The sequence below is a fragment of the Cavia porcellus genome, unplaced genomic scaffold (genome assembly GCF_034190915.1).
Source record: "Cavia porcellus strain 051 isolate PalLab524CR breed Dunkin Hartley unplaced genomic scaffold, mCavPor4.1 scaffold_8, whole genome shotgun sequence".
Taxonomy (NCBI): Eukaryota; Metazoa; Chordata; class Mammalia; order Rodentia; family Caviidae; genus Cavia; species Cavia porcellus.
The window spans coordinates 4,666,621-4,679,517 of NW_026947491.1; the positions used below are offsets into that span (position 1 = coordinate 4,666,621).

Here is a 12,897-nt window from a genome sequence, read left to right on the forward strand (position 1 = left end):
ACCCATGAGTGCTGCAGCTGTCCAGAGCTTGGCCCCTCCTCCTGGCCATAGAAGAGATGCATATGTCTTTCCAAACAGCAGTAGATGCTTGCGACTCAGCAAGTGCTGAGACTGCTGGTTGTAAAGTTCCCCAAGCCTTTGATTCCCCTGTGCCAGGATGACGACATGGTAGAGGAAGTAGGAGAGGGTCAGAGACAGGTGACATGATTACTGATGGACTTTTAAAAGTCAGATTGCTGAAAATCTCACTCTCCCAAGTACATGTCAATTAGGCATGGTGGTGAACGCCTGTAATCTCAGCTTCTGGGAAGGCTGAGGCAGGAGGATCTCGAGTTTGAGTGCTGGCAGTTTAATGTCTTGAGTTGTGTATAAATTAGATCCCATTAACATAATATGCTAGGACCAGACGTGGTCTCTGCAGGTGCCTTTGCCTGCCCTGGGCTTCTGTAAGGAAGAGGAAGAGAGGCCACTACTCTTGTCACCTCTGTCAGAGGCCAGGAGTGGCTGTGCTTCTCCTATGGGCCTCCTCCCTTCAAGGGAGGTGCAGCCCCTGTGGGAGGATGGTGCATTTTGATGCTTTCTGAGCAGGTGTTGCCTTGGCTTTGAAACCTTAGTGTATGTTTGCTGTCTAGTTTTGATCAGTGAGAAGTGCCCCTGTCAGAAGGGGAGGCTGCGCGCCCACCTTCGTTGGTGCTGGTTTGCAACCTGGGATGTTGTGTTTCTTACATCACAAGTCTCTGAACGCTTAGCAGGGTCAAGGCCTCAGGCATACTCCAGAGACTTTATCTGTCACTCGTCCTCCTCGATGATGTTGAGATGGAATGTGGTTTCCCTGTTTTTAGCTGGGAGAGTAGGTGCTCAGGGATATGCAGTCAGTGGCCCAAGTTCTGTAGCTGGTAGCTTGCGTCTTTGAGCAGGCGCTGTCCTGAGTCAGAGCGTCACACCTCCTCAATGCCCTCTTCCTGCCCCTCAGGGCAGCACTGTGCCCGGCCTTGGGACTGAAGTGGAATCGCTGTCCACAGAGAGTGACTCTGCTCCGTCCATGGTGCTTTAAACTAACAGTGAGCCTGATGACAAGAAGGGTGTGTCACCCATCTTCATTTACATCCTTGAGAAAGAAGCTGAGTTGTTGGGATAGCTGATAATTTCATACTGGCTTGGCCTTGTTTCCCACTAGAGATGCCTACCCAGGACCATGCAGGGTGTGGGGAGATCCCAGGACCATGCAGGGGTGAGCAGAGATGTGCAGGGACACGCAGTCCCTGTCACTCACCCTCTTCTCCTGGAGGTTCCTGGTTGTATAGCCACTCAGTGCCTGGTTTGGCAGCTGTTGTACACTAGAAAAAAGAGCTTCATTATCTTTGTATTATACCAAAACACCTGTAATGTGACTCTAACTGTTCTGTATAAATTTTTCTTCTCCCTTCTCCCTCTGGGTGACCTAATTGATATGTTAACCATTGCGGCCCACTACAAATAACAGATGTGGTGCTAAAATAAGGTAACAAGGGTTGTTAATTGCTGCTAGACTCTTCTGTTCTCTGCTGAGGAAAACAGGATCTTCCCCATTAGCCATATCCTGATCCACGCCCACGACCCTCTTACTTTATAGTGATATATACTTAAAGGTGGCAAATATAGAGGAACAAGACACACAGCTTTTACAGTCTCCAATTGCACTGTGTCGCTGGGCCCAGGATGAATCAGCGCTGCCTTTTTAAAATACGTTTTTCCCTCATTTTTTGAACTCAAGTTTGGGGGCTCATTCGTGGATTACAAGAACAGCTACCGGCAACGCTGCAGCAACTCTTTTGGAGGCTCTCAGAGCTTTGAGGAGCTGGGCTGGCCACGCAGCCAGGTGCTGATTCTCAGCCCGAGCACTTCTCTTTGGTTGGCTCTTGAGCCTCATGCCGAGTTCCCGCACCTTCTGAGAGGTCTTTGTGCAGAATGAAGGCGTTCAGGGAGTGGTGTCTGAGATCCTTGGTTACATTTTGCTGGGCCTGTTTTCCTTTAAAGTGTCTAGCTAGCATATGCTGTTTGAAGCATGTCCTAGAGGACAAATACATGCTTTTGAGAAATACATAATAGACTCTCCTCTACATTCTGTTGCGTACAAAACCACACTGTGGTCTTTGGATGGCTTGTTTAAAATGCCGCAGTGTTCCGCAGGTTGGCAGTTTGGCCAATTCTGATCTGGATTTCTGTGTCTCAGGTAGACGAACTGTGTAACCTACGCTGTCCTCTCTGCTGCTTCCCTCACACTGTGTCCTGCAGCTGCCTTGGTTTCCTTGCTCTTTGTTGCCATTTTTAACAGCCAAGTTCTTTCCTTTGCGTGCCTGTCTTTCACTGTCTGCACCTCTTGGATGACACCGTCTCAGTGGCCAAGCAGGCAGCGTTGAAGAGTGTGTGACACTCTGGTTCCTTCCTAGCTGTGTCAAGGGATAAACGCATCCACACAGCTGGGTGTGGGGGTGCAGATGCCAAAGGCAGGAGTGCTGAGGCAGGAGTGTCTCGAGTTAGAGCCCAGCCTGTAGAACTCAATGGCTTAGTGAGACCTTGTCACAGGGTGCAGCCCAGCACAGCTCCAGACAGGCCTGGGGACAGAGCTTAGTGAGCAGGCCCTGGGGGAAGGTCGGTTGGGAGCCTCCGGTGTGGACCAGATGCAGGTGAACGGCTCTCGCTGCAGTGGGGAACGAGCTCTGAAACCCACTTCCTGCGAGGCGTCTTAAATCTGCACCCTCCAGTGTCCTCTGCCCACCAAGTCCTGTGTTTCTTTGCTTCCCTCCCCTGTGCCTGCCGGCTGTCCCGAAGAACGCTAGAGGAGACCGTGTATAGCCTTGTGCTCTTCCTGGCTCAGCGCTGCGGCATCTCCTGCTGGGAAGTGTTCATGACCCACCTGGAGTTTCTGTTCACCGATAGCGGGTGAGTACCTGCGGCCATGCCCTGCTGTTGGGAAGAATCTGGAAGTACTCGTCCAGCAGAATTTACAGTTTCCCTCCTCAGCTACAGTGATGTATATCTTGGCACATTATCCTCTCCTTTACCCTTTCAGTACACTAGTGTACTCGCAGGCCTTTTTAGCCTTTATTTTTCAGTAGCTCTAGTCTCACATTAGATAATTTGATCTGCTGTGTGTTTCACTGAAAGATTTTTTGCTGGGATTCTGCTCCCATATTAGACACGACATGACGCAAGAGCCGCACTGTGGCTGTCTTGGAATGTGCAGTTTGCAGTGGGGGCAGATGGTGGTTATCGATGTCCTGACTCTGTGGGAAGTTAGAACTGAGTCCCCTGTGTGGGAGTCTGACAGTTAGGGCGCCACTGAGGTGCTCAGCAGTGATTGGAGAGTCCCTAGTCCTGCTGAATCCCCACCATCAGGTGTGAACAAGGTGGAAACAACCTGCCGGGGTGGGCGGAGGGGAGGCTGTGGTGTCTGCTTGATTAAGCCTGCAGTGGCAGCCTGTGAAAGGACAGTGTGAGACCAGAGGGTGTAGAGACACAAGGGTGATTTGAAAAAGGGGGTGAATGACTGACTGCATTTTTAAAAGTTGGAAAAGGTACAATGCCACAGAGTCCCTTCGAAATTCTTCCCCTCACTTCAAACACACTCAGCCAGTGGTTCTTGCCACTTTCTGCAGCAGCTCTGAAAGTCCTCTCTCTGGGTGTCTTTAGGAGGTGTAATAAAAACTGCCAGCCTTAGCCATGGGATCTGGCACTATGCTACTTCCTGCTTCCTGAAAGCCAAAAGGACTTCGAAGGAGAAATGTATGTTTCTGAATCTCTTTGGGACACGGAGGTGGCCAGGACAGCCAGCTAAGAGGACTCTGGAGCTGCTGCAGCAAGTGGAGGGAGTATGCTCGGAGTGAGGAGAGGATTTTTGTGGGGACTTGTGGTGCTGTGTCTTTCACTGTAACTAATTTTGAAAATGAAGCACACTCCATTTTTTGGTCATACCTTGCATGTGTGTGCATCTTGCCCTTTTCCATGAACTGCTTTGTGTACCTCAGGACTCCGCCAGTGGAGGTCATCCCTAGATGTCACTCAGAAGCTCTTTTTTTGGGAAAGAGCTCCACCTACTGCTTTTCTTTATAAGTGGCCTGACTCAGGCACTTTGTTTCAGTAAAGTGAAGAGCACCATACTTACTGCAAGTTGATACCTCGCTGCTGAGTGAATTCAGTACAGTTCCCTACACTCCAAGAGGAAGGGAGCCGTGCTCTAGGTAGATGATGTGCTGAGGCGTGGCAGATCTTCCCATCCTTCTCTTCCTGTCAAGACAGCAGGCTTCTCTGAAGGCCAGGCAGGGACCTGACCTCTACCTTCAGCCCCTCGTGGCTGCCGCCCCAGGCCTCTTTTCTAGGGAGTAGATGGAGCCGTTTTCACTGCCCTTACAACCAGGTATAAATTACTTTCAGTGAGCTAAGGTCAAAGGCATGGGAAGAATAGAAAGTGACAACCCAGAGGATTTATATGGTCTCTTTCCAACAAGGAGACCAAGCGTTTCAAATATATGAACCAATTCGCCCTCCTCTGATCCCCGGGAAAGGGAGGCCATGTGGGGGGAAGTGATTAGGGGCAGATAGGAAGGCTTTGTGTAACAACCTTGGATTATCAGGGAGCCAGCATGGTTTCCTATCGCTCCCATTTTTCTTCCTTTATTTTTTTATGGAGAGTGAAGCAGGCTGACCTTTCTGAGGTTCTCTGTATCTTTCTATTTCCCTGGCTGAGTCTGATGAAGTCAGGAAGGGAAGTCAGAAAGGGAAAAGGTGGTAAAGTAACTCCCCGTTTAGTGGAGGTACCTTTGCTTCGATTCCTGACACCCTGGCACCAAGTTGAACATTAATTATCAGGCTAAATAAATGAGCGAATTGCAGTATGAAAAAATCAATGGTAAGGTCATATCAAAAATGAAAATTAAATATTGTGGATAAATAATTATGGCTGGAGGAAGTGCCCACCAGATTTTCTTCCAACTGCATCTGCCGTTTGCTCTCTGAGACTCTTCCATAAGTGGGAATTCTTTCTTAGCATGTACCTGCATGCCCCCAAGGTCACACTGAGTGTCGGCGTGTCAGAGGAGACTCTGCGTTTGTTCCCGGGTTGCTGAATTCCTCTCTAGGGCCACACCTCATCCGAGTGCTGCCCCTGCTATCATTTCCCACACAAAGCAAAGAAAGTTGGAAATGGTAAAAAGGACCATTGCAGAGGCAAAGTAGAAAGGTAAAAGGATTAGAGGAATGTCACGGGAGAAGAGATTACAGGAATTTAATCTGTTACATGCAGCTTCAGGCAAAGGAGAGACAGGAAGAGATGGTGTTTACAAACTGCACCTCGCACTGGGGGAGACGTGTGCAGCCCAGAGCTCCACGGGGTCTAGTGAGGACCTGCGATGTCAGGAAAATAAAGGGAAGCATCGCTGGACAGCATTGATCAAGGGTAATGAGGGAATTTAAAGGGGTGGGCAGATGCCATGAAAAAAAAAGCGTAACAAATGCGAACCAGTGGGGATGAAGATAAAAACACATGGGTATACCATCCTTAGGGAGTCTGTAAATCTCCCAAATGCTACAGTGAAACACAGGTAGCTAGCTGGTAGCTTCTGGTGTGGGGTTGATGGGGTGAAGATGTTGGGGTGAAGAGGATGGGGTGAAGAAAGAGGCAGGAGGTGGCTTTCCCACTCCCAGGGCTATGCTAATTGGGCTCTTGGATCTTTGGATAGTGAGAGCTATTTTGTAAGCCCAATGGAATGAATGATCCTGGATATATATGTAAGAGAGCCTGCTGTCAAACAATTGCTAGGAGGCCTGGTATCTTCAGACAGTCTTTACGCAACAATCTTTAATATTTTATTTCAAACAAAGAAACAAACGAACAAAGACAAGAACTCTTCCAAATTCCTAACACATCCTTAAGCTACAATTTAGGACCAACTGCATCATCAAAGAGAAGTAAAAGGAATTAAGAAATGTCACGTACATGCACAAATGTCCCACGATTAATGCCACAGTCATATACATGCACTCATAAAAATAAAATTAAAAAAGAAAAATAAAAAAGTAAGTTATTTATGCCCAGTGATGCACACACAGGCGACTAAGTCACTTGTTCCTCAGAGATTCTAATAGGAGGCCTGAAATCCAACGACTTTTAGAGAGCAACCTGATAATTGCAAGATGGCGTTAGGGTGGGGTGGGAGACTTTTCGTAGGTCTGGCCTGGGATCGGGCACAAGTGTTACAAACATTCTGTTCCTGTCGCAGGCAGAACTGTGAAGATGTGGGGTTTGGGTGGTATGTATTGTTCTCTCTGAATTAAAGTCTTCTGGGTTTTTTTTTCTTTTTTGTTCCACTTCTTTCAGGTGCATTCTTTCCTTTTATGACAGGTCATGTGATAAACCCGAGGGGAGTAATAAATGCCAAAATGCTGTTATAGCTAAATGTCATTACTTTTGTTATTTTTTGGAACAATTGCTCTTTTAGTTTTTATTAAGATTTAGTGGAAATTGCAATTTTCTATTTGAGCTTGAAAGTAACCTGGTAAATTCATACCATCATCCATGTACTTTTTGCACAGTATGATGATTGCTAAAGAAATATGAGGCTGTCTTTTGTAACTAGATGCAAAAGATAGTGTGAATAAAGCATTCCCCAAAGGGAACTGCATGGATTTGAGAGCTCTACTGAATGGCAGGTCTTTGAGAAATAGCACTGAGAATCTAATTGAAATGTGTACAAAAAGTAAACACAGCCCTATCTTGTTTTTCAAAATTATACAGAAGCCTGCTTTTAAGAAAATGCACAATGATTTAAAAGCAATGTCTCTAAATACATGAAGTAATTTAAGCTGTTCATGATGTTTAAGGAGCTGCATTACGATATAAATGGGTGCACTACTTAATTTCATCAGAAATTAAGTGATGGATCTCGAAGTATTTAGTAAAATAACTGAGCCACTTGATGGTATGGTTTTAGAAGTTTATTTTATAAAAGAAATTATAAGAAGCAAAGCAATTACCACGTAGGTTCGTAGCCTGTGGTAATCACAGTTCACTGTTGGATTCTGGGGGAGACAATGTATCTTAGAAGAAAACAAAGTTATTATAAGTGGTGTGTGTGTGTGTGTGTGTGTGTGTGTGTGTATGTGTGTACATGTGTGCGCGTGTGTGTATGTGCATGCAGCTCCAGCTAGAAAATAAAGCTTGCCTCAATAAGTCTCATGCTGGCAGGAACATGCTAGCAGGCACGCATGGCCACACGTTTGCTTTGCTCAGTCTGTACCGTCCCATGTATGACATTTTTGGCAACAGAACAAACAGAGCTGGGAGTTGTCCTGTTCTTCTCAGGCTTCTCAGGAGGCTCATCTTACTGCTGAGCTCCTTTTAGACAAGATGGAATATATAACCATACTTCTCCCCATCATGATTTGTGGATGACAATTTTACTGAAGACTTTCAAGATCCACTAAACACTAGTACAGATAGTACTGAGGATCAGTACTGTCATAAGGTATCATAAGGTAGTCCTGCATCACAGAAATGCAGCTGTGATGTACGCTTTGTAACCTTTGGTTATAGTGATGAGGACATCTTCAGCTCTGTCCATTTGGTGAGGCCTTTCCTGTTTTGCTTGTTTTCATTTGGACTTTGTGACTGATTATTTGGGACATTATTCTGCATCAATCTCGTAGGCAGACTGATGGGTCTATGTCTGTGATTTCCAAGTGGATGCTACAAGGTTTTGTCTCCCCAGTTACAAAACCTTAAATTCCATTAGTATTTCCCTCAACTGCATGGCTTTGTTCAGGTGAGCTGATTTCCTCATCCTTTTCACTGTCCTGCTGATACAGAAAATGGCTCTTCCTGCTAGAAAAAAAAGCTCACTTGTTGCAAAGGGCAAACTTTGCAGTGCTAATTTGATGAAAAGGGTTTTATAAAGCTTCATAACTTAGGTAGGAGACAAATAACTTTTAGCATGAACAGATCTTAGATATGTTTGTTTCCTTTATCCCATAAAATTATGGTTGAGAGTATTATTTATGTTCCAGTTTTATACAGCTGTCTAGTGTACAAAACAGGTCCTGAAGCAGCCAGAAACTAAATGAATAGGGACACCCAATAGAAGTTAGATTGATGTTCAAGTTTATAGCCACAAAAAATTTCAATAACATTATACAAATTTTCTTTTTTTGCATCAGTTAGAATTTAGATATGCCCAAATAGCTTACTATGGTTTGGATAAATATTATCCTGAGGTCTGTGCCCTAGGGGCTTGGTCTCCAGCACAGTGATTTGGGGAGGGGGTGGAATCTTCAGGAGGTGTGGCTTAAGGGAGCACTGTCTTTTGGGGACATGGCCTTGAAAGTGACTGTGGGATCTTGGTCTATTCTTTTTCCTTTTTGCTTCCTGGCTGATGATAGAAGCAGCTTCACTCAGCCACAGCCTCGCCACCATTGCCATCCAGGATGTCTACCAAAGGCCCAATGCAATGACTGTGCCTTGTACTAGACTTCAGCCTCCAACACTATGAGGTGAAATAAAACCTCTCTTCATAAGTGAATTGTCTTGGCTATTTTGCTATAGGACAGAATACTGACTAATGCAGGTCTCTTCCATGAAACATTGCTACAAAAGATATTTTTAACTACATATGTATAGAGAGCCTTTCATGGTCCTCATCAAAGTCTGGGAAGTTTATATTTATAATGCCATGGGAAAGTTATTGGAATCCTAGCAAGTTAATTCTAATTTACTGCTACCAGTACAATGCATGGTGAGAATAAGGACATTAAGATATTTGTGGGGAGCCAAAGGAGTCTTAAGTTCACCTAGGGTGATGGTTTACCAGAATAAAGGCTTTGACCCAGGGCTGAACCCAAGTTTTATTAATTTGTGGAGAAAGGAGTATCTCGAAGATGAGTGACCATGAGAGTGGCAGGAGTATATGGGTGCTGTGAGCTGAACTAGGTGGGAGGCCTGAAATCTCCTCTGCAATATTCAGAGAGAAAGATATACAGAAAGAGCCATCCGCCTAGCACAATTTGAGGTAGTATCTAACTTTTTAGGGTCACTGCATCAGTTCAGATGTGTTATCATTTATCCCCTGGGAAGTCCTAGCCATAAGAGGCTAGGACTTGAAGCTCAACATCTTGGATCATGTTTGTCCCTCCTGCCCAGCTCACACATGTTTTTTGGAGCAAAGGAGCAGGACATCACTGACCTGCCACTGTTTTTCAAAGACTACACATCAATACCTCGGTTAAATCAGTTTGCACTGCTCAAAACTAATCGAAGGGATAAGGGAATGTCCTATCTAGCTCTGTATCAATACATGGAAACAGGACCAGGCTTGGTCAAGATGGAGATAATTGTTTTCCTTTAAAAGAGAGTCATCCAGATGGTTTTCTACATGTATGTGGTTCCATTATTCAGATTTTCTCACCTGTTTTCCTTTTCTTTTGCTTACACTGGCCATTTACTGAGAATAACTATTTAAAAATTATCACTTGAAATCTTTTAGCACTTAAAAGTTATTATAAATGCTGTGAAACTACCAATATAGCACTTGATCAAAACCCATGTGGATACCTAGGAAGAATAGTCCAAAATACACTTAGGAGGACTTAATCTCTTTGACAAGTGAAAAATATTATACATAGTGGAGTACCTGAAGATTAGTAGGTGCTGTTTCTAACCTTCTGTGGTTTTGTTTTTTATAAAAGTGATCACTAAAAAAACCCTCCCTTTTATTAGTACATTTTTTAGTGCATAATGTTTAGATTCCTTGTGTGAAGTTGATACATGTTCCTACCACATCCTAATTCCTTATTTTCCCCTTTCCCTTCCTTCTCTTCCACTCCCTCTTGATCATCTCCACATTTGAGAAAGATGCATATCCCTATTTCTTACCATTTATTTTTATTTTGTTATTTATACCCTGGGTTTCTCGTATAAGAAAAATCATGTGATTTATTTCACATGTGTTTGACTTATTACACTGTGTCTGGTTTATTTCACTTAACATTATGGTCTCAAGGTGCATCCATTTCCCTACACAAGACTCAAGTTTATCTTTCTTTATGGAAGCATACACTGTGTGTAAATACCATTTTTCTTCATTCATCCACTGTGGGACATCCAGGACATGTCCAAGATTTAACTACTGTGAATTCTGCTGCTGTGAACATGGGCATGTGTGGATCATTATAATATGATGTCACTAATTCTTCAGAAAGGGTGATAACTGGGTCAAATATAATTTCTAGTTTCAACTTTTTGAGGAATCTCCATAGGATTTTCTACAGTGGTTGTACTGGTTTACATTCCCACCAACAATGTAGAATGGTTTCTTTTTCCCTGTAGCTTCACCAGCAATTGTTACTACTGTTTGGTTTCTTGGGACAATTTAAGTGAATTTTATTAACTCACTTAAAATTACAGAAATAGTCTAGTAGACAAGTACCTGCTTTAATTATTTGTAATTAAGTAACTTTATGCTTTTTCTCCTCTTTCAGTAAAAAAAGTGAGATGATAAAATCAGAATACAAAACTAACCAATCTTCTGTATACATAATGATAAGTAGTGATAATTATGCACCATTAAGAACACATATTCTTAACACAAATGAGCTGCAAAGACACTAGTCTGAGTTTCTGATAATCCAAAAGTTATTTCCCTAGCACAGCAGGGAGAATTCTTTTCTTCTGGAAGGAAGGATGTCCCTAAATCTCTGCCTCTTTGCTAGTTGCTTTTCCCTGCAGGGAGCCCTGTCTTAGTAGGAGCATAAATGCAGGTACCTGTTAGCTAATCGATTATTGGGATTGATTAGCAAATAAGTGCTCTCCACAAGCAGGGATATGAGATGAGGCTGTATGGATTTCTCTCACTCCTCACTGTGTCTGTGAAGTAGATTGGGTGTCACTCCAGTGTGGAGAGTGCTTGTTCATTTCCCTTTCCCCACACGGGCTCTGCAGGTCAGTGGTGTTCCTCTCCTCCTCAGCAGGGAACTGATCAGCTATCCAAGGTGAGACCTGCTTCCTCCAAGGTCTCTGACAGCTCCCTTCAGAGTTGGCCTTGTTTCTCTCCTCCTAGTTCCAGGAAGCCTTTTATTGCAGAAGTTGTGACCTGCGCTGTGTCTCAAAGAAGGAGCTGGAGGCTACTAGAAGAAGGAACAGAAAACAAAAGGATGGGACTGTAGTGTGACCTTTGTGGACTCTGGTGGTGATTGTTCCTTCCAAAGAGAGGCATACTCCATGCACTCCCTTCTGGAAATAGACCTAGCTGGAAAATAATCAGCCTTGAAAACTAGAGACCAAAGTGCCCCATCGGCTGAGCAGCCATCACAACCCTTGGCTCGGTAATGCCTTGTGAGGACAGGTTGACGAGGCTGGGGGTTTTAGCTCTAGGTTTCCAGGCTGATTATTTTCCAGCTAGTCTTATATTTAAGGAAACACAGTAGCTACATGTATTTAATATGAATCTCCAAAAGCCAGTCTTATATCTACATGATATATGAGAATAAAGTTAAAAACAGGAAAAATGATCAAGGCTTTGTTTTTTAACATTCGTTTAGTTTTGAGCTAGTCTTGGCTAAGTCAATAAAGGACCCCTGCTGGCCTCAGGCTCCGGGAGCCCTTGGATTACAGGAGTGTGGTAAAGGTTCAGTTCGAAGATTTTATTCCTAAAAACTGTTTTCAGGACTTTGTCTCAAGGAAATTTCAAAGTTGTCACATGAGACCAGGGCTAGATGAAGACTCTATTATAAATGTATGGTTGTTTTTTCAAGAAGGGAGCAAAAACTGGCTAATCCCTCCACTAGGGACCTACTTGCGGTCCATTCAGCCTTCAAAGAACACTTCACAGGAACTTGGCCTCGGAAGGGCACTTCCGTGACAGCTGCTGGTACTCTGAATTGATAACCATGAGGCCTTTAAACAGAGCTACACCCTGAATCCTTTTCTAAAATTTAATTTTTGAGACAGGGTTTTGCTAAGTCTCTAAATTTTCTATGATGGATTTCAACTTTCCATCTTCCTGCCTCAGCCTTCTGGGGTGCTCCTAACTGCAACCTAGTTTTAAAAGCCGGTCCCCAAGTAGAAGAGGAGTGGATGCCAATTCTAAGATTTCTGATTCCTTCCAAGGAATTTCCTTTCCCTTTCCTTTTCCCATTCCCTTTCCTTTCCTCTCTCTCTCTCTCTCTCTCTCCCTCTCTCTTTCTGTTTCTTTCTTGCATTTTTTTTTTGAGACAAGTTCTCACTATGTAGCCCAGACTGGCCTTTAACTCACAGCAATCCTCCTGCCTTGGCCTCCAGAATGCTAGGATTACAGCTGTGGACCACTAGGCCAGGCTGACTGTGTTCTTTTGAACAGTGACTTGATTGATGTGATTTTTCCTACACACGAGCCTTGTCCGCATGAGGGTTGGATAGCTTATATTTGTATGCTTCAGAATACCTTCCTCTTTCCAAGTGGTTTTGCAGCAGATCTGAAAGGAAGGTGTGGTTAGTTACCTCCTCTCCACGAAGCCATCCAGGGTCCTCATGAGGAGGAGCCCTTGGTTTCCCATCCTTAGCTGAGGGTCTTGGTTCTTGCAGACATGAGCCGGGACTTGTTGAGCACTCAATTTGCAGTGGAGCAGGAGGCTCCAAAGAGCCAGAGTCCACCGAGGTGCAATTCATGCCTGTCCTTCACTGGTGGGGACAGGATACTCAGAGACCTGCTGTTTTCTGTGGCACAGATGAGCATGGAGGGGTTGGGCCCTGCTCCTACCAAGTCCTGGTGGTCCCAGGCTTCTCCCCAGAGGAGATGAAACAGAGGGTACAGACACCTACCAGGGTGAAGAATGACTCCACCCACATCTTCTTCCCCCAAAACTGCAGCTCCATCTCACTCTGCTGCCACTCCA

The 12,897-nt window shown here is 44.5% G+C and overlaps 1 pseudogene; it reads left to right on the forward strand.

Annotated features, from left to right (window-relative positions):
• Positions 1 to 12,897, forward strand: part of LOC101787171 (NBAS subunit of NRZ tethering complex-like) — a 129,833-nt pseudogene that overhangs the window by 101,586 nt on the left and 15,350 nt on the right.